Source organism: Pseudophryne corroboree, chromosome 4 (genome assembly GCF_028390025.1).
Source record: "Pseudophryne corroboree isolate aPseCor3 chromosome 4, aPseCor3.hap2, whole genome shotgun sequence".
NCBI lineage: Eukaryota > Metazoa > Chordata > Amphibia > Anura > Myobatrachidae > Pseudophryne > Pseudophryne corroboree.
In genome coordinates this window covers 387026117-387053317 of record NC_086447.1, presented here as the reverse complement: position 1 = coordinate 387053317, position 27201 = coordinate 387026117, and the positions used below count along the sequence as shown (strand labels likewise).

General features: G+C 43.9%; 1 long non-coding RNA gene across 1 annotated transcript in view; it reads right to left on the bottom strand.

The window, feature by feature from the left end:
* Positions 1 to 5685: 5685 nt before the first annotated feature.
* The window catches only part of LOC134911446 (uncharacterized), a 72769-nt gene continuing 51253 nt past the window's right edge, over positions 5686 to 27201 (bottom strand). The window contains exon 3 of the long non-coding RNA XR_010176580.1: positions 5686 to 6332. This is a non-coding gene — a long non-coding RNA (uncharacterized LOC134911446). The remainder of the gene's footprint in view (positions 6333 to 27201) is intronic.

Genomic DNA, 27201 nt, shown 5'->3' with positions numbered 1-27201 from the left:
GCACCAGCAGGAGGCTACCCCATTTTTTGCGATCAAGCAGAGATTGCGGTGCGATCGTAAATTAAATTCTGCTTGGTCAAGGGGGGTGGGGGGTGGGAAGGCGCCGGTCAGCATGCTGGGCGGCCTTGACCTGCGATGGGAGGCCCCCAGCATGCAAGCACAAGGATTGCAAATTCTGCTACTTAGCAGGGTTTGCAATCCTTACTGAGTTAGGCCCTATGTCAACATTATACATTTTCAGATACTTTGCACATCAGGAACTTTGGTACAGGATGCCTCAGATACTTTTGTGGGAATCTTTACCCAGGACGAAGAACAAACTATACAGATATGTGACATTATGGAAAACTTACATGACTAACACCATAACAGTACAGTTTTAAAGTACAGTACAGTTTATCTATTTCTTGAACTGGCTTTAAAACCACTGAACTGACAATTTTTCCCTTCAAAACTGTTAATAACATTGTTTTTTCAAATTTATTTTATTTAATAAAGTTTAAAAAGTATTTTTCTAAATATTTAAACATTATATTATGCACATCTGCAGAATGGATCTCCTAATCAGGGTGGGACGGCGCAGTCGCATGAAATCTGACCATGCCAGTTAAGTGGTTTTAAACAGAGGTCTGTTTATTTATGAATGAAGCAGATACTTTAAACACAATATTTTATACAGTCAACAACTGTAACTTCCAGTGCATCCGTTAATTTGCATATTCCCGTCGTCTGGACACTACATTAGGAGGATTGATTGAGGTGACTGGACTGATAATTTAAGAATTCTCTGCCCCCGTCTCTACAGATACTACTCAGTAGCGGATCTTGCCACGGCAAGCAGGACTTTTGCCCGGGGCGCTGCCTTCCGGAGGGCGCCGTCGTCATCCGGAGGGTGCCGCACCATGGCAAGATCCGCTACTGCTGTGCCCCTCTCTGCCCGCTGCCCACTGTGAAGGGAACTAGACGCGTAGTGTCTAGTTTCCCTTCGTGGAGAGGACCTTTACTGTGCAGTGCGCGATGACTTCATCGCGCACCGCACAGCAAAGATCCTCTCCACGAAGGGAACTAGACGCTACACGTCTAGTTTCCCTTCGTGCAGAGGACCTTTGCTGTACGGTGCGCGATGACGTCATCGCGCACCGCACAGCATTTCAGGGGCGCTACTACTGTACAGGGGGGCTTAACTGACCACGCCCCCTGCATGAAGCCACGCCCCTATTTCTCGCCCAGGGCGCAAAAAGGCATAGAACCGGCCCTGATACTACTACGTGTCAGGAGCCAGGAGCTTACCTCCAGGGTCTGCCCGTCCGGCTGCTGACGGTGCTGTGTGGCCGTGGTGAGGCTCGGCAGGGCTGGCAGCGGTGATGGTGCAACTGCCGGAGTGTGGGAGACAGGGAATCTGCTGGTAAGAGGGTGTGCTCCTGTGTGTCTGCAGCAATGGGAGCCGCCATGTTGGAGACCAAGGTTCTCTGTGTCCAATTGCTGAGCTCTGTGGTATGCTCAATCCAAAGGGAGGCAGCTTCCTATTACAAAAGGGGTCAACCCACTCTTGCATGCTGCCATTGCTTCATGTTGCTGCCTAGTGCAGAAGCTCCAGCTCTGAGCTTCCTCATGAATTCCCTGTGGTTATTCTTGTGCTTCTAAGGTCTCCTGTTCCGCTCTTTTAGTCTTCCTACTGTCTGTTGCTGCATCTCCATTGTTCTCGCTGCGGGCGGCGTCCCCGGGTGCCCCGTACCCGTAGAGGGGATTTCTGGACATCCGCAGTGTTCCTCAGTCACGACTAATCAGCAGCCATTCTTTAGCAGTGTTCTTCAGTCACGACTACTCATCATTCATTCTTCAGCAGTGTTCTTCAGTCACAACTACTCATCATCCATTCTTCAGCAGTGTACTGCAGTGTTCATCAGTCACGACTATTCTGCATTCATTCTTTAGCAGTTTTCTTCAGTCTTCGACAATCTAGTAATCTTCCTTCAGTCGACAAGCCTTTTTTCACCGGTGTCCTCCAGTTTATATATATATATATATATATATATATATATATATATATATAATTTATTTGAATTATTTATGTTCATCTCTATCAATTATTTTCTACCCCTTTTTTATCACAAATAATAAAGAAGATTTTTATTTTTGCACCTACATAATTTGATTTTGATTTCATAAATTGAGTGATATGACAATAGCGGATGTGCTGGAAGATACCTTTTTTGTTTATGTTTATTACGAAGGGAATTTGGAGTATACCCAGCATTTTAGCAGCAACACTTTGTAATTCTGTGTCCACTTTTATATATAGCGCAGTCTTTAATCGGTTGTGTTCACATACTATTTGATGACTGGTCCGAGAGCGTTAGCTCACTTCCTTGATCTGCCCATAGACCATCCTTCTACAAATGACCCCTTTTGCAGCTCAGTAAACAGGTCACATACAGGAGACAGCATGTCAGCCATTTTGATACATTTGATTAGGGAAGACACACAGTTTATGAAATATCATATCTATGGTTATGAATGGGCATGACCATGATACCTCTAGCTTGGCTCACCTATAATTTCCTGACTTGCTAATTACAATTTGTTCAAACACAGAGATTGATACACAGAGGCTGATAGGACATACATATATACATGCGTTGGGTATGGGATGCCGGTGGCCGGGATCCCAGCGGTCAGCATCCCTCTGGCCCTTTATATAGTACCAGATTTAATTTTACTAATATTTTTAAATAATGTAAAACAATTAAACTTTGAATTGATATATTACAAAATGACCCCTTTCTTTACCCACTGTAATATGCATCACTCACCGCCACTAATGAGATGCCTCACCCACAGAAATACCCCTCATTCACCATCACTCTCCTTGCCTCCTTAACTCACCCACTGTAATTCCCCTTCCCCTGCCACAACAATATATATGTCCTGCACACCAAAGGTGGGTACACACTGGCCGATATATCGTCCGTTCTCTTGAACTGCTGATATATCGTGGGTCCGTCGGCCAGTGTGTACGGCTGATAAGTCTGTGAACTCCGTCGTTCACAGACGTATTGCGTCGGCCCCGCAGCACAGCCGACGACCAATATATCTACTGATATATTGGAGCATCGCTGTGTGTGTACGGGCGGTCGGCCGACCGCCCGTACACATGATGCGGCGGCCGACGGTGATTGACAGCTGAACTGGGCGGGCATGTGTACACGCCCGCCCAGTTCATAACGTCAGTCCCAGACGGATCGGGCAGTGTGTATGCACAGCACACTGCCCGATCCGTCCATAGATATATCTGCAGATCAATTGATAGCCAGATATATCTTCCAGTGTGTACCCACCTTAATATGACCCCTGCACAACGTCATACAGCCCCTGCACACGCACATACTCTTCCTGCACACTAACATGCCTCCTTGTACACCAACATTCCCCTTTACACACCAGCATGCCCCCGGCCCACCAACATACACCCACACCAACATACTCATGTACAACATGCCCACCTGCACAATAAAATACCACCCTGCATGCCAACTTTCCCACGCTGCGCACCAACATGCCACCCTGAACACTAACATTCTCCCCCAGAACAATAACTTGCTCTCCTAGCACATCAATACAGCCCTCTGCGCAGCAACATTCCCCCCTAGTGCAGCTTACAGTTAGACTCACATGACACTTTAACTTACCTTATGCAGGACCTGGGACAGTAGAGATGGCTACTGAGTTGCTGTCTCAACACAATGAGTCGAATCATTTAGAAGTTGGAATGATTTGAGTCACTCACAGTTTGGTGTGTTGAGACAGCCCCCAGTAGCCTCTCTCAGTCAGTCACAGTGATTAGGTGGCAGCACTCCTGGGTGACACCCCCTGGAAGGGAGCAGTGTTATGCTGCTCCGTGTTAGGGCTGTGCCTGACTTCCTGTGAGACTGAGTTGAAACAGTGCACAACTCAGTGGAGACTCATCAGATTCATCAATGATTCATCCAGTGCAGCTGAATAGCAGAGGTATGAGTCACTGACTGACTGTGAGACAGTGCTCACTCAGTGGAGATGGATCAGATTCGTTAATGATTCATCCAGTGCAGCTGAATAGCTGACCAACTCCCAGATGTCTGAGTCAGGTGTGATTCATTGGGTCGACCCTGTCCAGGTCGACAGTCACTAGGTCGACCACTGAAGGTCGATAGTGAGTAGGTCGACACTGACTGAAAGCCGACACATGACTAGGTCGACTTAAAGACTGGATACCATCTGAGTCACTCTCTCCATGAGTCCCAGCACTGCCAGCAGGGTCTGCACTCACTGCATGTACACAGTCTCCAATGCATTACAAAAGAGCCATGTACCAGGACACTGTCTCGAGACACTCCACTGAGCTGAGTCATGTGTCTCAACTCACTTCACTGTATCTGTTTGCCCATGACTATGGGACAGCAGCAGTCTCTGTGCAGTGTGTATACCATGTGACTACAGCAGTCACATGACACATCGGTAAGAGAAATCTGATTATTAATGGGAACTACGAGGGCTAGTTCCGCAGTCTCTTCACAAAGTGTGTCCCAGACAGAGCCTCCTACCAGCCACAGTGCCTTTAGCATGAGCTCCGCCTAGACCACACATGTTATGGCCTTGTTTGCTGAGCACTGCTGCTATTATGTTGGTAGTATAGCCAGAGTATGTATAACTTTATTATATACAGACTTAGTATAATAAAATATGGTTATTTTAGATATACAGTACTTTAATCCTTAATCACTTTGCCTACATACAGTAGTTATTTTATCTCCTCAGGAGAACTACTACAGTATCAGTTCACTGTAACATACTGTAGGGTTGTGACCACATAACTATATCCCATACTGTATATAATTTTGCTCTCCACTTCAAATATGCTCTTAAATCTGCCAGATGATGGCATACCATCCAAGCAGAAGAGACACGATACAAACTCCTAATCTAAATGATGACTTGACCATAGCTGTATATGACATACATTAGTTAAGTTGTTTATTGACTCTTTTTTCTTTTTTTTGGTACGCATTGTTGTGTCAGTAATACCCTGTTGTCTTATTATGTTTTAATAGTAATTTTGCACCCATAGAACAAACCAAGAAAGTCTGGAATTACACACAAAACATACATTATTCTGACATACAGCAACTGCAGCTGACATTGTTAATAATGAAAAACATAACCAACCAGACATATAAAATGAAATTGAACTGCCTGCAGTTATCACATTTCAAAATATAATTTTTGCATAACAAGCCTAGTTTCCCAAGAACTGTAATATTAATACTGTATTATTGTATTCGAGCTATAATGTTGCTGGTGGAGTTTTTCTTATACAGGTTGAGTATCCCATATCCAAATATTCCGAAATACGGAATATTCCGAAATACGGAATTTTTTGAGTGAGACTGAGATAGTGAAAGCTTTGTTTTTTGATGGATCAATGTATACAAACTTTGTTTAATACACAAAGTTATTTAAAATATTGTATTAAATGACCCTCAGGCTGTGTGTATAAGGTGTATATGAAACATAAATGAATTGTGTGTATGTACACACACTTTGTTTAATGCACAAAGTTACAAAAAATATTAGCTAAAATTACCTTCAGGCTGTGTGTATAAGGTATATATGAAACATAAATGCATTATGTGCTTATATTTAGGTCCCATCACCATGATATCTCATTATAGTATGCAATTATTCCAAAATACGGAAAAATCCGATATCCAAAATACCTCTGGTCCCAAGCATTTTGGATAAGGGAGACTCAACCTGTATCACCCAAAACACACGCATTGGTGGCACTACTTCCTATTCATTGACAATAAATGTTATATATAAATGTACGGTGTATAAAAGTATGTCTGTCATACAAGACAATAAAAAGCTATAGATTAATAGTGCAGCAGCTAGAACGGTGACTGAGAAGTCTTCAGGAGGAAGTAACCTAAAACGATATTTACTGTGTATAGCGTAATATATTCTCTTTTATTTGCAACAACATTGTATTTTACAGTACCAGAAACATCTTTTTAGATCTCTTCCCTAGGTTTCTGACATATAAGGAGATGTATTCTGACTGAGGCAACAGTGTAGTCAGTATTAATAACACAGACTCTTAATCAGGAATGCTTGAGGCAAGTGATTGTCTTAAGGAACTAGACATACAAATGTGTGTGAACATCAGAAGATGCTCCCAGTGTAACAAGAATGAATGTGTAACGGCACCTGCTCTCCTACAGCCTGGGGAGCTTGGGGTCCCATAGTCAGTGCCTGCTACATCCGGCCTCTTCCTCCCCAGTATTAAATCGTGCCTGGTGACACAGAAAGTTGAAGTGAAAAAGATTTAAAAAATAAATAAAAAAAATGAAAGGCACACTTAAGGTATGCAATGGAGCCCACAAAAATAGTGTGAAAACAGCTTGAAGTTTTGACACCTGCTCAAGGGGTGTGGCCAATAACCAGAGTGGTTACTGCTAACCTAAGTAGGACATGAAAGTGTGCAGCATTAAGCAACTACAGTACAATGCAAAGTCTGGGCTGCAGTTCCATTGAATCCCTGCCATATTTTAGCCTAGCAGCAAGCATTGGCACATAGTGCATGAGCAGCGCCCCCTCCCCAACACTTCGAGTGGATTTATGTGCCATGAATATTATGGAAGTTCCTCTCAAGTGTACTATGTGGTTAGCTATACACAGTGGCGCAAGTAGAAAAAATGTCTTACGGGTACTGTGTGCGCGCGCCGAAGGTGCGCGCGCAAAAAAATGGGTGTGGCCAAATGCCACATGGGGCGTGGCCAATGAAAATGGGGGCGTGATACACATATGGGGGAGGGGCAGATACACGTATGACCCCAATAGTGTCAGATACACGTTGCACCACAGTGCTAGATATACATTGCCCCACAGTGCCAGATACATATAACCCCACAGTGCCAGATACACATTGCCCCACAGTGCCAGATACACAAATGTCCCCAGAGTGCCAGATACACAAATGTCCCCAGAGTGTCAGATACACATTGCCTCACAGTGCCAGATACACATTGCCCCACAGTGCCAGATGCACATTGCCCCACAGTGCCAGATACACAAATGTCCCCAGAGTGCCAGATACACATTGCCCCACAGTGCCAGATACACATTGCCCCACAGTGCCAGATACACAAATGTCCCCAGAGTGCCAGATACACATTGCCCCACAGTGCCAGATGCACATTGCCCCACAGTGCCAGATGCACATTGCCCCACAGTGCCAGATACACATTGCCCCACAGTGCCAGATACAGAAATGCCCCCAGAGTGCCATACATTGCCTCACAGTGTCAGATACACATTGCCCCACAGTGCTAGATACACAAATGCCCCCACTGTGTCAGATATACATTGCCCCCCGTGCCAGATACAGAAATGCCCCTACAGTGCCAGATATGCCCCCAGTGCCAGATATCCTCCAGTGCCAGGTATACATGCCCCCCTGTGCCAGATATCCCCCAGTGCCAGGTATATATGCCCCCCTGTGCTAGATATGCCCCCAGTGCCAGATATCCCCCAGTGCCAGGTATACATGCCCCCCCAGTGCCAGATATCCCCCAGTGCCAGGTATACATGCCCCCCCAGTGCCAGATATCCCCCAGTGCCAGGTATACATGCCCCCCCAGTGCCAGATATCCCCCAGTGCCAGGTATAACATGCCCCCCCAGTGCCAGATATCCCCCAGTGCCAGGTATAACATGCCCCCCCAGTGCCAGATATCCCCCAGTGCCAGGTATACATGCCCCCCTGTGCCAGATATCCCCCAGTGCCAGGTATATATGCCTCCCTGTGCCAGATATGCCCCCAGTGCCAGGTATACATGCCCCCCTGTGCCAGATATCCCCCAGTGCCAGGTATATATGCCCCCCTGTGCCAGATATGCCCCCAGTGCCAGGTATATATGTCCCCCTGTGCCAGATATGCCCCCAGTGCCAGGTATACATGCCCCCCTGTGCCAGATATCCCCCAGTGCCAGGTATATATGCCCCCCTGTGCCAGATATGCCCCCAGTGCCAGGTATATATGCCCCCCTGTGCCAGATATGCCCCCAGTGCCAGGTATACATGCCCCCCCAGTGCCAGGTATAACATGCCCCCCTCCCCTACTCACCGCTGCCGTCGCTGTCCTCCTGTCTGTCATGTGAGGGAAGGAGAGTGCAGCCTGCGCCTCTCGTTCCCCTCAGTCTTCGGCGGGTGTCTCAGTTTAATTCAGCGCCGATCCATGAGCCAATCAGAGCTCGCGGGTGCGAGCTCTGATTGGCTCACGGATCGGCGCTGAAGTAAACTGAAACACCCACCGGAGACTGAGGGGAACGAGAGGCGCAGGCTGCACTCTCCTGCCCTCACATCAGAGGCGTGTGCGGCGGTGCGGCGTGGGGGAGGGAGGGAAGGAAGAGGAGCGGCGGCCCGTCGGTGTGGGTACGGCGTACCCACGGCTAAATTCTTACGGGTACGCCGTACCCACCCGTACCCGCCCACTTGCACCACTGGCTATACACCAATGTAGTCTATGGCTCTTCAGCTATTTTGGAACTTTAAGTTCCAGCTTGCTACAGTATCTGGCAGTGCATATTGTGTTTTATAGTTCCACAATTCTGCAGAGCCAGAGGAATTAATAAAAGGAAAGTGTGCTTGATTGTAATTATGTTGGTCTGTTCCGCCTCTGTAGCTTCTATTGAGTAGTGCATGGGAGGTGAGTCTATCCCATTGGAAAGTTGGCATTGCTATTTCCACCCTCCCACATAACCTCATCTCCCACTATTTTATTAGCTATTGACAGCACAACCATCTCCTCTAGCCCCCAAGTGCGATGTCTTGGAGTTATCCCTGACTCCTTCCTTTCCTTAAAGACATTCAGTCTCTTTCGCAGTCTTGCCATTTCCATCTCAGAAATATATCTATGTTCAGACCCTGGAGGCAACTAAGACCCTCATCCGCTCATTGGTCATCTCCAGATTGGACCACTGTAACCTTCTTCTATCTGGCCTCCCACCTCTCTCCACTCCAATCTGTTCTTAATCCTGCTGCCCAGCTTATCTTATCTCTCCAAGCGTATTACATATGCCTCCCCTCTCCTACAAGCCCTACACTGGCTCCCCTTCCCCTTCAAAGCCCAATTCAAGCTTCTCACACTCATTTACATTATCTGACCTAATCTCCTTTCACACTCCCACCCACTTCACTCCAGAAATGCATGCCGCCCCTCATGCCAACTGCTTACTTTCTCTCATTCCTCCCTACCACTGGAATTTTTTCCCTCTCCCTATCAGACCCTCCATCTCTCTTCAAAACTTCAAACGGGCTCTAAAGACCCATTTCTTCATCAATGCCATCCAGCTCTCATCCTGACCCACTGCTACTTGTTCCTTCTTCGCTGTCTATGCTATCTGCATTACACCGCCTTTGTGCCCCTCCCTTTTAGAATATAAGCTCTTATGAGCAGGGCCCTCTTCACTCATTCACTTATGTTTCACTTACTTTCACTAGCATCTACTCCATACTCCCTACAATGGCACCTAATCCTTGTTTCATGCTGCTTATATGAGTGTTGTGATCGCTGATGCAGCAATATTTATAAACCATGTCCTTGTCCTGCATTGTTTTCTTTTGTAAGGCACGGTTTTCTTGTTTTGCTCATTTGTTCATGTACTGTGTAAGATGCTGCGGAACCCTTGTGGTGTCATATAAATAACGGATAAAAATAATACATTGCTGTACAAAGTAAATATGCATATATTAAATCACATATATGACAGCATAAGGCAGGGGTGCTCAAAATGCATCCCTCCAGCTGCTTTGGAACTACACATCCCAGCATGCAGTTTTAGCATTCCCTGATAGCAAACAGTGGTGAGGTATGCTGGGATGTGTAGTTCCACAAAAGCTGGAAGGCCACATGTTAAGCATACCTGCCTTAAGGTATTTAAGTCTACAAGAAAAAAAGAAAAAAAAAAAAATATATATATATATATATACACCAAGAACCACATTATAAAAAAAATGGTTTATTTGTGTATTTATAGCAGTGTAATTTCAATGCCTCTTTTCTAAATTAAATGGTCAGGGAGCTGATTATTATTTTTGAAAGCAGGAGGTACAATTCAAAGATTAGGTATATATATTTTTTAAAAATACACCCTTTGTGGTAATATGTAACATTATTTTATTGCCGCTTATTATCATGATAAAAATAATCTATTATCAATGATTTATATATGTAAAAAAACGACTGCAGCTCATCGTTGCCCCAGTAGTACCTGCCCAAATCATAATGGTTAACAAATCGCTATGTAATTTCAGTCTTTAATTGGTTTGCCAGATTCGGGCTTTCATTTATACTAAAGTGTGGACAAAATAAAGAGTTCAAAAATAAAGACCATGGGCCTGATTCAGGCTGGTTAGCAAACCCAAAAAAATACTCTATTTGGCAAAACCATGTTGCACTGCAGGTGGGGCAGATATAACATGTGCAGAGAGAGTTAGATTTGGGTGGCGTGTGTTCAAACTGAAATCTAAATTGCAGTGTAAAAATAAAGGAGCCAGTATTTCCCCTGCACAGAAACAATATAACCCACCCAAATCTAACTCTATCTGCACATGTTACATCTGCCCCACCTGCAGTGCACCATGGTTTTGCCCAATAGAGTACTTTTTTGGTTTGCTAACCAACCTGAATCAGGCCCTATATATTTAAGAATAAAAGTACAAATATGGAAAAACATTCACACATTGAAAATGCTTTATTTCAGCAATAGAGCATTTTTCAAAATTATTAAGAGATGTGGCCAGCCGATTTAAGGGGTGTGGAAGAAAGCTTTGCAATGCCCACCCTATTATACATTAAAGGGGCATTCGGGTGACTGCTATATACTGCAGGGAGCGTTGCAATGGGCGCTATATAATGCACAAAGCGATGCAGTGAACACCATATAATTTAGTGAGCAATGCCGTGACTGCCATATAATACAAAACAACACAGTGACCACCATATAATGCAGAAAACATTGCAGTGACCACCATATAATATAGACAGCAACAACTCTCCTGCCCTTTCCTTCACTACTTAACAGCCTTATTCTGCCCCTTTGCTGGTGAAAGCCTCTGGTTCCCCTCCACAAGTGACAGGGTTTGGCCAAGAAATATGACAACAGCAATGCTAGGATAAAAGTCTTACCAACTCGCCAAGTGAATGTGCGCACCTCCATAAGAACCAGCCTCAGTCTTCATCCCACCCTGACTGCATATGACAGTGTCGTTCCATCCTTCATTACATCGTTCTGATGTGTACCATGGTAACAATATTTTGGCCCATTGGCCGCCATATTGTTTGGGTACACATCGCTGTAGTGTGAATCTGGCTTATGAGCACTGGGGGTATGGCTTCTGGGGTCCGGAGCAGTGTACTGTTCCCTGACATCTCTCGGATAAAGCAGCATCCCCATCCCACCTCCACGATCGCTTAGACTGCATGATCGCAGAGGCTAAGCCCATCCTCTCACAGAAAGAGGAGGAGCTTGGAAGCAGTGGGGTCCACCAGGAATTACCAGACTCCCTTGCTAACCAGTCTGACCCTGCAAACATCAGCAGCTACAAGGAGTCCATCATCCAACAGGAGGAAGAGGGTAAGGGAGGAAGTAAGGAGACATAGCAGAAAAATTTAATAACTATGAGAGGGATGGATATGTTAAAGATGTCTAAAGGGGGACATACAGACACATATGATGATCAGGTAGCCAGCTGGGTCACAGAAGGAAGAAAAAGAGGGGGAGGCTCGACATCTCCGAACTATCAAACCCGAACAAATTTGCCCGACTGGACGAGGAATCGGAGGATGATAGTGAAGAAATTATGGTGCCAGAGGAGACTGCTACCTCTAGCATCCAGAAGAGCGGTCCCTCTGGCGCAGTTGGGATAAAAGATAGTGAGGTACCTAGTCAGATGGTGGTGGTAGGGGATTCTATCATCAGGAAGGCAGATAGGGCAATCTGCTACCGGGACCGTGATCGCCGTACAGTCTGTTGTCTCCCGGGTGCTCGGGTACTGCACACCGCGGACCGGGTAGATAGATTGTTGGGAGGGGCTGGGAAAGACCCGGCGGTCTTGGTGCACATTGGCACCAATGACAAAATTAGCGGAAGGTGGGATGTCCTTAAGAAAGACTATAGGGACTATAGGGCAAGGACATCTAAGGTAATATTCTCCGAAATATTACCCGTGCCACGCGCTAGTCCAGGGAGGCAGAGGGAGATTAGGGAGGTAAATGTGTGGCTTAGGGATTGGTGCAGGAAAGAGGGGTTTGTGTTCCTGGAACACTGGGCGGACTTCTCAGTCAGGTGCCATCTCTTTTGTCGTGACGGATTGCACCTGACTGAGGAGGGGGCAGCGGTGCTGGGGGGAAGGATGGTTAGAAGGTTGGAGGAGATTTTAAACTATGAGCCTGGGGGGAGGGTTTAGCTAGAAACTACGGGTCATGCAGTGAGAATAGTGGGGATGGCGGTAGTAAACGAAATCGGGGAGAAGTTGGGGGGAGGGTAAGAGCAGGCGGTAAGGTTACTAACATGGGTACTAAAAGAGATTTTACCAAAGCACTAACCAATGACGATTACAGGTCATCATTGCTACATAAGGTGAAAGATGTCCCTAACGCAAGGGAAAATACTTATTTTTGTTGTATGTATGTAAACCCTAGAAGCATTACTGGTAAAAAGGGCGAACTAGAAATACTTGCAGCAAGCAAACAGTTTGATATTATAGGCATTACTGAAACTTGGTGGGACGAATCTCATGATTGGACAGTCAATCTAGAGGGCTATACACTGTTTAGGAGAGACAGACTAAATAAAAAGGGTGGAGGGGTGTGTCTTTATGTAAAGCCGTTTTTAAAACCTGATATGCGGGAAGATATTCAGGAGGGGACTGTAGACACCGTCGAGACATTATGGGTAGAAATTGCGTCCGGGGAAAAAGGAATAAAAAAGTTAGTATTGGGTGTATGCTATAGGCCGCCTGGTATCAACGTATCTGATGAGGAATTGTTACTAAAGCAAATTGAAAGAGCAGCAGGAGTAGGAGACATAGTAGTGATGGGAGATTTTAACTATCCAGAGATAAACTGGAAAAACGATTCATGTGATACTGCTAGGGGCAATATGTTTTTTAACACACTTAATGATAACTACTTAGTTCAACTAATTGAGGAACCAACTAGGTACAATGCAATCTTAGACCTGGTATTAACAAACAATGGGGATTTGGTATCAGGTATTATAGTAGGGGAAGCCATAGAAAACAGCGACCACAATATGGTCACATTCAATATCAGTTTTCATAAACAGCCCTATACTGGCTCAAATAGGACTCTAAACTTTAGCAAAGCGAATTTTGAAAAGATGAGGGTATTTTTCAGGGATATTGAATGGGAAGGTTTGTTTTTAGGAAAAAATACTATGGAGAAATGGGAGGTACTAAAATTCCTGCTAGCTAAAAATACACTCAAATTTATTCCTACGAGCAGCAAAAAAAGGAATAAAAATCATAAACCGATGTGGCTTAACAAAAAGATAAAGGAACTTATGGGCAAGAAAAGGAGAGCATTTAAAAAATACAAATCTGACGGGGAAGCAGAGTCATTTCAGCACTATAAGGAATGTAACAAAATATGCAAAAAGGAAATAAGAGGGGCTAAAGTAGAAACTGAAAAACTAGTAGCAAAGGAAAGCAAAGCGAATCCCCAAAAAAATCTTTAAATACATTAATATCAAGAGATTAAAGAAGGAGAGTATAGGCCCTTTAAAAGACAAGTTGGGAGTCTTAAGCAAAAATGATAATGACATAGCGGACACACTAAATGAGTTTTTTTCAACAGTATTTACTAGAGAGGACCCAATTCAGGGACTAACACATAATCTCAATAATGAGAATATCCCACTGATAGGTACTTATTTATGCGAGGAAGTAGTCTGTGACCGATTAAAACATTTAAAGATTAATAAGTCACCAGGTACCGATGGTATTCACCCAAGGGTTCTAATGGAGCTTCACTCTGAACTTGCAAAACCGCTATTTTTGATCTTTAAGGATTCAGTAATATCAGGTATGGTTCCCAAAGACTGGCGTATAGCGGAAGTAGTGCCTATATTCAAAAAGGAAAGGAAAGCTGAACCAGGTAATTATAGACCAGTTAGTCTTACATCTATAGTGGGGAAAGTATTGGAAGGTATTCTAAGAGATAGTATTCAGAAGTTCCTTGAAGTCAATAAGGTCATTAAAAGGAATCAACATGGGTTTATGAAGGACAGATCCTGTCAAACCAATTTACTTGGCTTTTATGAAACAGTAAGCGCAAACCTAGATCAGGGTAAAGAGGTGGATGTAATCTTTTTAGATTTTTCCAAAGCATTCGACACTGTACCACACATGAGACTTATCTACAAGCTACAAGAATCAGGGCTAGGAAGCACAATATGCACTTGGGTCAAAAACTGGTTAGATAATAGGGAGCAGCTCATTGCGGTTAATGGATCTTTTTCAACTTGGACTGAAGTGCTAAGTGGTGTGCCGCAAGGCTCAGTATTAGGACCGCTATTGTCCAATATTTTCATTAACGACCTAACAGAAGGTCTAGAGAGCATGGTGTCAATTTTTGCAGATGATACCAAATTGTGTAAAGTTATAAATGCGGAAGGGGATGCTGAGTCGCTTCAGTGCGACTTAGTTAAATTAGAAGCTTGGGCAGCGAAATAGAGAATGCACTTCAATACAGACAAGTGTAAGGTAATGCACTGTGGTAACAAGAACAAAAATAACACCTACCTACTAAATGGGGTAAAATTAGGGGATTCTGTACTGGAAAAGGACTTAGGTGTCCTCATAGATAGCAAACTAAGCAGTAGTACCCAATGTAGAACTGCAGCAAAGAAGGCTAATAAGATATTAGCATGCATAAAACGGGGAATTGATGCTAGGGACGAGAGTATTATACTCCCGTTATATAAATCACTTGTGAGGCCACACCTTGAATACTGTGTACAATTCTGGGCACCTTACTACAAAAAGGATATCCTGGAGCTAGAAAAGGTTCAAAGGCGGGCAACCAAACTAATTAAGGGTATGGAGACGCTGGAATACGAGGAAAGGCTTGCAAGACTAGGCATGTTTACACTGGAAAAGAGGAGATTAAGAGGGGACATGATCAACATTTACAAATATATAAGGGGACATTATACAGATCTTGCACAGGACCTGTTTTTGGTTAGATCAACACAGAGAACTCGTGGCCACTCGCTCAGGTTAGAGGAGAGGAGATTCCGCACAATACGGCGTAAAGGCTTTTTTTACGGTAAGGACGATACGTGTTTGGAATTCCCTGCCTGAGGGAGTAGTAATGGCAGACTCAGTCAACACCTTTAAGAATGGGTTAGATAAATTCCTAATGGATAAGGATATTCAGGGTTACGGGGCATAGTCACGCACTATGGTTATTATAAAAAAGAGGGGTAAAACGTAAGGGCAGTCATCAACTTCAGTCAAAATTTTCTACAAAATAATCGTGCATAGGAGACCACAAATAGGTTGAACTCGATGGACAATTGTCTTTTTTCAACCTTAGATACTATGTTACTATGTTACTATGTATATACATAAGGAACACGGGAGTAATTGAAAACTACATACTGCAGGAGGGGAAGGACAGCTATGACATTGAGTGAAGTAGAGGGCAAAGAAGAGGGCACAAAGGACCTAGTGGAGTAGGAGCAGAGGTCATGAGGTACAGCTTGCACAGAAAGACTGGAGCCCCTATAGAAGCAGAAGGGGGCATCGTACAGCAATTATTTAATATATGTCTACTTTGTCAACATATATCAACGTTATCATTACTTTTAGCATATGGCTATGTGTTAGTATTATCATTTGTCCACTTTTTGTTTTATATATAAAAAGTTTTATTATAGTGTTAATGTGTCTTAACTAAGCTTGCTATATTTGTATTGAATGTCATACTTAACAATTTTTTACTTTATACAATAACCTAAAAATGAATCCAAATTGATATTGTTATAAAGGCTCAAGAGTGTGAAATTTATAGTGTGATTTAGAAAATGCCTGAATGTAAGAGAAAATTTCTAATGTTCTGTTGGTTTAATGATTGTAGGCATTTAGACTTTTAAAATGAATAAAACACTGTTTCGGTGATGTTTCAATTTTATCTTAATACTTTGAGACTAGGAAAAATATGTTAAACATCCATTTCTATGTAAATCTTCATCTCAGCTGACAGAACAGTCTGGGAATCTTCAGTGTGAACACTCAGCAGATTTTGGACTAAAATATGAATGTCATTAATGTGATTTACATGTTTTAGTTCTCCTGTTTTAATAAAGTTCAGAAAACATTCAGAACAATTTCCAAGAATACTTAATGTCAACGTTGAAGAGCAGGACTTTTTGACATTTTGGAGAGATTTATCAAACCTTGGAGAGGGATAAAGTGAATAGAGATAAGGTACCAAATAATAAGATTCTGTTATTTTACAGACTGTTTGAATTATGTCAGGAGCTAATTGGTTGGTACCTTATCTCTCTCCAAGCATTGATAAATCTCCCGCTATGTTATTAGAGATGACTATTACCCTTTTCACACATGCAGCTAAATCCCAGGTTTTTGCACGTGAACAGGCATCAACCCGAAATTTCTGCACATGGAATGCAAACTACCTGGTACTAAGGACCTCATTCAGGAAGGATTGCAGTTTCTGCTAAAAAGCTGTTGCTGCGATCAAATAGTTGCAGCCCAGAAATAGAGAAAAAACGCCCATTGCAGAAATTGCGAATGCATCACAATATGCGGGCTGATTGCAAAACAATACGTAATTCCTGGAACATAGAAGATTTTTCCTATCTGTGCCAAGCAAGGTCATCCACAATTTTTGTGACACAAGAGGCTGAAAGTGGTCATCACTGTCATCAGAGGCCCTTCTTTAAAACGCCTGGGCATGCCAGGGTTTTTCAGACACACCCAGAAAATGGTAGGTTTCCGTCCAGAAACGCCAGCTTCCTGTCAGTCAAATAGCGGCTGTATTGGGATCACTATGTGTACGCAATTTCTGTCACTATTTTTACTTGCATGTGCGCAATGTGAACGCTGTGCATGCGCAGTCGTTCGATAATCTGGCGGATTGCGATTCACAAATTTTGCAATCCTTACTGAATTAGGTCCTAAGTCTCCTGTTACCAGCCCTGGTCTTTACCAGGGTCAGGGCTGAGACAAAGCTGGATTAAGGCTATAGGGGCCTCGGAGCACTTCAGACAGCGGAGCCCCTAATAAAGAGGCAGGCAGATTAATTATATCAACATACATATACAGTATTGTGACATAACCACATAGATGGGGTTAAATCCAACTCATTTTATTAAAGTCTAATTCACTTTATTTTCCAGGCAGGTTACACAGTTTTTTGCAGGATTCGCAGGTCAGGTTTAACAGGCAGTTTCAAATAGCAACAGAAGTCACAGCATAAAACATAGAAACATAGAATTTGACGGCAGATAAGAACCACTTGGCCCATCTAGTCTGCCCATTTTTTATATCCTTTAGGTAAACGCAACCCTCTTTGAACCTTAATTCCTTGTAAGGATATTCACATGCCTATCCCAAGCATGTTTAAACTGCTCCACAGTCTTAGCCTCTACCACCTCTAATGGGAGGCTATTCCACTTATCCACTACCCTTTCTGTGAAATAATTTTTCCCTAAATTTCCCCTGAACCTGCCTCCCTCCAGTTTCAGTGTATGTCCTCGAGTTCTAATACTTCTCTTCCTTTGAAAAATGTTTCCCTCCTGAACTTTGTTAAAACCTTTGGTATATTTGAAAGTTTCTATCATGTCTCCCCTTTCCCTTCTCTCCTCCATACTATACATGTTAAGATCTTTTAGCCTTTCCGGGTAAGTTTTGTGATGTAGGCCATGCACCATTTTAGTTGCCCTTCTTTGTACACTCTCTAATGTATATATATCCTTCTGGAGATATGGTCTCCATAACGAGTAGGGTGGCCAATCACGTGATCAGGATCGGCGGGATCCCGGACTAAAATTGTCCAGGATTCAATCCCGGGATTGGAGCTTCCAATCCCGGGGATTTTGGGACTGGCCACCACTTTAGTATTTTCTAAGCCGGGCAGCGTTGAGTGTCCTCAGGAGGCTCAGACGCTGGCCGGCTCCCCCTTCTCAGCTCCACCTCGCGCTGGCTGGGCGCACTGTGCAGCATGACGTGAAGTCAGAGGTCACGCTGCACAGCCAGCCGCCCGCCCAGCCGCCGGATCTCACTGCCGCCCTGCACCCGCCCGCCCAGCTGCCGGACCTCTCCGGCGCCCTGCACTGGCCGCCGGACTTCACAGCAAGTGTCCCACTCTCCCTCCCATCCAGATTATGGTGAGTTATCTGGGCTGGTCAGGGCAGAGGGATGAGATACATTGAAAAGCAGCCAATCCGGGGTATCACAAGAATTCTGGGATTGATAATCCTGATTCCCTAGATTGAAAAAATGGCCCAGGATTGGCCACCCTAATAACAAGGTACAGTCTTCTCAATGGATTTGATACAAAGATCCAGTGGTTCCTAATGTAGTTCCCAAACACCCCTCCTATGGCCTGGCTGACTACTTCTATATCAGGAGCTGTTTCCTAGTGTCTCTGCTGCTTCTTTTATCAGGCTTACACAGGCATTATCAGAACTGGTGAGTGGTGGGACCAACTGCAAAAATATAATTTGGGCCCCCCTTCTCCACCCCAACCAGTGGGTGACAGGGAGAGGCAGAGGGTGACAGTTTAAAGCAGGGGGAGGCAGAAGTTAACATAGAGAAGCAGAGGGTGACAGCGGAAGGCAGGAGGAGGCAGAGGGTGACAGTGGAAGGAAGGGGGAGGCATAGGGTGACAGGGAGAGGCAGTGAGTGATGGGGAGGCAGTGGATGACAGAAAAGGGTGAAAGGGATAGGTAGTAAGTGACAAGTGTACTGCACAAGCACAATGTCCTACGCAGTTCGGAGAACTGGGGACATGTACTTGGTGGGGGCAGGAACAAAGCTGCCCCTGATCTGTGAGAGGGACCCCCTTCCCCTTGTGCTTTCCTCAGTGTGTCACTGGGTCAGGCAGACTCTGACAGTGTCAGTTACACCAGGGTGTATGCTGTTCTTAATTCACAGACAGAAGCGAATCTGAAAAAAAATGTACAGCTGTCTGTTCATTAGAGGCATTATGTAGCTGTGATCATCAGCACTGATAGGTGGCAGGACTTCTCTATCAGTCTGGTACACACAAGGTCAGCTTTTGCCCCCCTAAGGTAAAGTGCAGGTCCCTTAGGCAGTGGGGCCCACCCTGATTTTTTCACTAGGCCATTCATCTGACATTGGGCCAGCGGATAACTCATTGCTGGTCTGGTCAGCATGCCCCTTTGCAGGGCCGGTGCTAGAGTGTTCGGTGCCCCCCTGCAAACAATAAATTTGCACCCTTCCATATTTTACAAAGGGACAGCGTGCATCGAAAAAGAGGTGTGGTCTCACAAGGAAGCACAACCTTATTCACATTACTCCGCACATAGTAGTGCTGTTTATACATATATTGTCCCCTGTATTAGCACTAGTTATACATATAATATCCCCTGGAGTATCGGCGCTTATACACATAATAGCCCCTGTAGTATCACCGCTTAAATACATAATATCCCCTGCAGTAGTGCTGGTTATACACATAATAGCCCCTGTATTAGCACTGGTTATACACATAATAGCCCATGTAGTATCGCCGCTTATATACATAAAAGCCCATGTAGTAGCGCCGCTTAAACACATAATAGCCCCTGTAGTATCGCCACTTGTACACATAATGTACCCAGTAGCAGCGTCACTTATGCAAATAATAGCCCCTGTAGTAGCGTCACTTATACACATAATAGCCGCTGTAGTAGCGCTGGTTATACACATAATAGCCCCTGAAGCAGCGCTGGTTATACACATAATAGCCCCTGTAGTAGTGCTGGTTATACACAAAATAGCGCCTGTAGTGTCGCCGCTTATACACATAATAGCCCCCGTAGTATAGCTACTTATACACATAATAGCCCCTGTAATAGCGCCGCTTATACACATAATAGCCCCTGTAGTAGCGCTGCTTATACATATAATAGCTCCTGTAGTATCGTCACTTATACACATAATAGCCCTTGTAGTAGCGCCGCTTATACACATAATGTCCCCTGTAGTAACGCCACTTATACACATAATAGCACCTGTAGTAGCGCCGCTTATACACATAATAACCCCTGTAGTAGCGCTGCTTATACACATAATAGCCCCTGTAGTAGCGCTGCTTATACACATAATGTCCCCAGTAGTAGCGCCGCTTATACACATAATAGCCCTGTAGTAGCGCTGCTTATACACATAATAGCCCCTGTAGTAGTGCCAGTTATACACATAATAGATCCTGTAGTATCACTGCTTATACACATAATAGCCCCTGTAGTATCGCCGCTAATACACATAATAGCCCCTGTAGTAGTGCTGGTTATACACATAATAGCCCCTGTATTAGTGCTGGTTATACACATAATAGCTCCTGTAGTAGCGCTGGTTTTACACATAATAGCCCCTGTAGTAGAGCCGCTTATACACATAATAGCCCCTGTAGTATCACCGCTTATACACATAATAGCCCCTGTAGTAGACCACTTATACACATAATGTCCCCAGTAGTAGCGCCACTTATACACATAATAGCCCCTGTATTATTGCTTCTTATACACATAATGGCCACTGTAGTAGCACCACTTATACTCATAATAGCCCCTGTAGTAGCGCTGGTTATACAGATAATAGCCCCTGTAGTAGCGTTGCTTTTACACATAATAGCCCCTGTAGTAGCGCTGGTTATACACATAATAGCCTCTGTAGCAGCACTTGTTATACACATAATAGCCCCTTTAGTAGTGCTGGTTATACACATAATAGCCCCTGTAGTATCTCCGCTAATACACATGATAGCCCCTGTAGTATCACTGCTTATACACATAATAGCCCCTGTAGTAGTGTTGGTTATACACATAATAGCCCCTGTAGTAGTGCTGGTTTTACACATAATAGCCCCTGTAGTATCACTGGTTTTACACATAATAGCCCCTGTAGCAGCGCTAGTTATACACATAATAGCCCCTGTAGTATTGCCGCTTATACACATAATAGCCCCTGTAGTAGACCACTTATACACATGTCCCCAGTAGTAGTGCCACTTATACTCATAATAGCCCCTGTAGTAGCGCTGGTTATACAGATAATAGCCCCTGTAGTATCACTGGTTTTACACATAATAGCCCCTGTAGTAGTGTTGGTTATACACATAATAGCCCCTGTAGTAGTGCTGGTTTTACACATAATAGCCCCTGTAGTATCACTGGTTTTACACATAATAGCCCCTGTAGCAGCGCTAGTTATACACATAATAGCCCCTGTAGTATTGCCGCTTATACACATAATAGCCCCTGTAGTAGACCACTTATACACATGTCCCCAGTAGTAGTGCCACTTATACTCATAATAGCCCCTGTAGTAGCGCTGGTTATACAGATAATAGCCCCTGTAGTAGCGTCACTGTTACACATAATAGCCCCTGTAGTAGCGCTGGTTATACACATAATAGCCTCTGTAGCAGCACTCGTTAAACACATAATAGCCCCTTTAGTAGTGCTGGTTATACACATAATAGCCCCTGTAGTATCGCTGGTTATACAGATAATAGCCTGTGTAGTATCGCCGCTTATACACATAATAGCCTCTGTAGTAGCACAGGTTATACACATAATAGCCCCTGTAGTGGTGCCGGTTACACACATAATAGCCCCTGTAGTTGTGCCAGTTAAACACATAATAGCCCTTGTAGTAGCGCCGGTTACATATAATGCCCTCAGAAGTGGCATTTATACAAATTATGACCCCCCCCCCTCCCACACACACACATAGATACACACACATATACACACACACACACACACACACATACATACTGTAGATACACACATACATACTTACACACAGATACACACACACTCACACACACACTTTCTCACTTACTCTCCCGCAACTTACCATCTGGCTGGCCATAGCAGTTTCTGTCCTCCTCTGCAGCCTGGTCCTGTGTAGCTCTGCCCCTCTGTGTCATGTAGCAGGGAGAGCGCCTCTCCAGCCTGGCGCCTACCTGCTTTGCATCCATTTGCTGAGCGGGTAGTGCCGGGCCTGCCTCTTTGTCCTCGTGAGCCCCTGGTGCAATGCACCTGCTGCACCAATGATGTTACGCCCCCTGCACACAGGTGATTGTACTCATGCCTGCTATTCAGCTTTGCACACAGAATACCTGGCCTGAATCTGACATCCTGCATTTTATATTTGTGTGCTATCCCTGCCACATTCCCTCCCCTTTAGCTTCAACAACCCTGGTATAGCTTAGAATTCACTAGGCGAACTCTCTGCCTTACCTACCTCTATTTGTGCCATCCATTCGGGAACATAACCCTTCAATATATTCCAGAGTTCCCCTTCTTCACCCCTCTTCTTCCTCCTACCCTAGCTTCACCACAGGGTTGAACATATATATTTTCTGGAAAGGGCATCTGAATTGAGGTGTTGTTTCCCCAGACGATGCTGCACCTCAAATATGAATGTTTGTAAGGTCAAGAACTAGCGGGCCACATGAGCATTTACTTCCTTGATCGTGTGCATCCATTGTAAGTGTGCATGGTCTGTGATCAACTTAAATTCTCTTCCCAACAAATAATATTTTACGGATTCTATTGCTCACTTGATCACCAAGTACTCCTGTTCTACAGTTAAGTACTTCAGTTCTCTGGGCAGCAATTTCTGGCGAAGGTAGAGGATGGGTTTCTCCTCTTCATCTACCTCCTGGGAAAGGACTACCCATAACCCTGTTCCTGAGGCATCAGTTTGTAATAAAAACTGCTTCCCTTAATCTGGAGCTTGTAAGGCTCTGTGCACAATGCTTGCCTCATATCCTGCCAAGCAGTCTCTACCGACTTAGACCACACTATTTTATCTGGAAACTGTTTTCAGGCATTCAGTTAGGTGCTTGCATTTGGAGTTGTGACTTGCATTTTGGTTTAAGCCATGTGAGGACTGCTTCCACCTTATTAAGCTGTGTTTTAACTTGCCCTCTGCCACAATATATCCTAGGTACCTTGCCTCCACCCTTCCGTTGGCACACTTCTCCAGATTAACGGTGAACCCATATGCCCGTAGACACTGTAATACTGCCTCTCCTTTTGGAAGGTGTGATTTGCAGTCAGACCTAAAAATGACAATGTCATCCAAATAAGCTGCAGCATACTCCCTATGAGGCCAGAGCATCTTGTTCATAGCTCTCTGGAAAGTCACAGAAGCCCCATGTAACTCATATGGCAATACCTTATACTGAAATAAGCTGTCATGGTTAGAGAAGGCTGTTTTCAGTAAAGGAATTTGCCAGTACCCTTTTGTTAGGTCAAGAGTGGTAAGATACTATTTTTTTGCTAAATTTTCAACTAATTCATCAACCCGGGGTATAAGGTAGGTATCAAACTGGGACCCTTTATTTAATTTGTGAAAATCGTTACAAAATCTTAACGCTCCTGGTTGATTCCTCTATAACCCCTTGGCGCACCACCTCCTCCACTACCCATTTTACAGCCACTTGTTTGGCTTCGGGAATACAGTAGGGCCTTTATTTTATAACCACCCCAGGTGGAGTGATAATTTCATACTGTATCACTTGGGTTTTCCCTAGGAGGGCTAAAAACACATCCTGATAACGTTCTACAAAGTCCACCACTTTTTGTTTCTGGCTAGCACCCACTGTGTCTTCAATAGGTACCTGACATTCTGGAGACGCTTGGAGACGCTGAGGCTGGGACGCTGATGGAAACCGGAAACTGGAAGTGAAGCAGCGGCGGAAGTCAGGGCAGGTTCCGGGGCTGAGCGCAGCGGAGCGTGCGGCAAGAGGAACGCTGCTGCTGCCACCGGTGTGTGTGTTGGAGTGAGTGAGTGAGTGAGAGTGGGTGAGTGTGTGTGAAGGTCTTCTCGGTCAGGCGCCATCTTTTTTTGTCACGATGGATTTTGCACCTGAATGAGGAGGGGGTTGCGGTGCTGGGGGGAAGGATGGTTAAAAGGTTGGAGGAGCTTTTAAACTAGGAACCTCGGGGGGAGGATTTAGTTAGAAACTACGGGTCATGCAGTGAGAATAGCAAAGATGGTGTTAGTGAACTAAATGGGGGTGGAGAAGGGGGGGAGGGAAAGAACAGCCGGCACGTGTACTTACAAGGGTACTAAAAAGGGTATTACCAAAGGTATTGCCAAAACATTAGCTAACAACAATTGCAGGTCTTCATTACAGCATATAGAAAATGATGTAGGTAGCATAAGGGAAAATATTTATGTTGGGCTGGAGAGTTTAGAAGGACCAAATGAGTTGATCAGAGAGAATGGTAAGTATAAGGGGGGAGAAGAGGGAGGGAGCAGAAGAACTGTCAGTAAGAGTAACTCTAGGGAGGCACTTGTAAACAATGATAGGATACCCTTAAAAAAACAAACGGACAAGGGAAATACTAAACTAAAATGTATGCTTGCGAACTCAAGAAGCCTAGCAGGTAAAATGGGCAATTGGAATTGATAGCATCAAAGGCTGAGTATGACATTATAGGTATTACGGAAACATGGTGGGATGACTCTCACGACTGGGTGGCAAACTGGGAGGGGTATTCTCTTTTCAGGAGAAACAGGGCTAACAAAATAGGAGGAGGTGTCTTTATGTTAAGCCATCTCTTAAACCATACTTAAAGGAGGTTATCTACTAGGGGATTGGAGATAATGTGGAGTCAATATGGGTAGAAATCTTATGTGGGGGTATTGATGCAAATAAACTAGTCATAGGCACATGCTACAAGCGGCCGGATATTAGCATACATGAGGAAGAACAACTCTTGCAGCATATTGAAAAGGCTGCGGGATTGGGCGACATCCTGGTGATTGGGGATTTTAATTATCCTGATATAAACTGGAATAACAATTCATGTGGTAAGGCTAGGGGCAACAGGTTCTTAAATACATTAAAGGGTCACTACATGTCTCAACTAGTCGAAGACCCAACTAGAGGTAAAATTATATGATCACATTCGAAATCAGTTTCAAGAAACATAGCTATAAGGGATCAACCAAAACGTATAACTTTAGGAAGGCTAACTTCAGTATGCTGAGAAGTGCACTAAACGACATTGACAGGGAAGATTTGTTTCATGGCAAGAACACTATGGAAATGTGGGATATGTTAAAAGGGTTGCTAGATAGCAATATTCACAAATTCATTCCCATGGGCAGCAAACTTTAAATCTAATGGAAAGGAGGAGTAATTTCAGTACTACAAGGAATGCAATAAAAGTTGCAAAAAAGCAATAAGAGCAGCTAAAGTTGAAAACGAAAAGCAAATCGCTATAGAGAGCAAAACCAATCATAAAGGTTTTTAAATACATAAACAGTAAAAGGTTAAAAAAGGAGAACGTATGTCCAATAAAAGATGAATTTGGAGTATTGATAAATGATGAAACAAAAGCGGAAATACTGAACAAATAATTTTCATCGGTGTTCACCAGAGAAGAACTGATGGTGGGAGTAGTGCATAATGATAGTGACAGCAATGATTTGTGGCTAGATACTTGTTTAAGTGAAGAAATAGTCCGGGAGAGACTAAGCAAAATTATATTAATAAATCACCTGGCCCAGATGGACTTCACCCGAGGGATCTTATGGAGCTTAGGTCATAACTAGCAAGACCCCTATACTTGATTTTCAATAGTTCAATTAGATCAAGCATGGTACCAAGGGATTGGCGTATAGCTGAGGTAGTGCCATTATTTAAAAGGGGATCTAAAAATCATCCGGGTAACTACAGACCAGTTAGTTTGACATCTATAGTGGGGAAATTATTGGAGGGAATTTTAAGGGATACAGTAGCATACAGGAGTATCTGCATGCCACTAAGTTTATTAGCAAGAACCAGCATGAATTTGGAAGGGACAGATCTTGTCAAACTAACTTAGTTAGCTTTTATGAGGAAGTGAGCGACAATCTTGACCAGGAAAAAGCAATGGATGTGGTATACTTAGATTTTGCAAAAGCCTTCAATACAGTGCCTCACAGGAGACTGATCATCAAATTAAAGGAGTTTGGCCTAGGAAAAACTATTTGTACATGGATAAGTAATTGGCTGGATAACAGGGTACAGCGAGTAGTAGTCAATGGGATGTCCTCCAGCTGGGCACCAGTAGTCAGTGGAATACGACAAGGGTCCATACTCGGGCCATTACTGCTCAACATATTTATCAATAACCTGGAAATAGGCCTGGAAAGCACAGTGTCAATCTTTGCAGATAATACTAAACTGTGCCAGGTAATTAATTCGGAAATAGCTGTGGAGTCTACAAAATGACTTATCTAAACTTGAAATCTGGGTGTCTAAATGTAAAAATGCAAAGTTATGCACTTCGGGACTAAAAACAAACTTGCAACCTACATATTAAATGGGGAAAATCTAGGGTTAACAGTATTGTAAAAAGATCTGGGGGTACTCATTGATAATATGCTTAATAACCGTATACAATGTCAAAGTACAGCAAAGAAGGCAAGTAAGTTGCTAGCGTGCATAAAACGGGGAATTGAGACAAGGGACGAGGATGTAATCCTGCCGCTGTACAAATCATTTGTACGCCTGCACCTGGAATATTGTGTTCAGTTTTGGGCACCACATTATAAAAAAGATATCTCTGAACTCGAAAGGGTTCAAAGGCGTGATACTAAATTAATTAAAGGGCTAGAGGGACTGGAGTACGAGGAAAGGCTTACTAGGTTGAATTAGTATACACTAGAAAAGAGGCGTCTAAGAGGAGACATTATTAATATCTTCAAATATATAAAGGGACATTACAAAGAGTTATTGGAGGAATTGTTTATTACAGAAAGAGCCCTACGGAGAGGGAGAACCCCAGTCTGATGAAGTTAAGTGGCCTACAGAGGATAATGCATTTTAAACCTTCCTTTTTGACCCCTGGAGAGAGGACAGTTTGCAGAG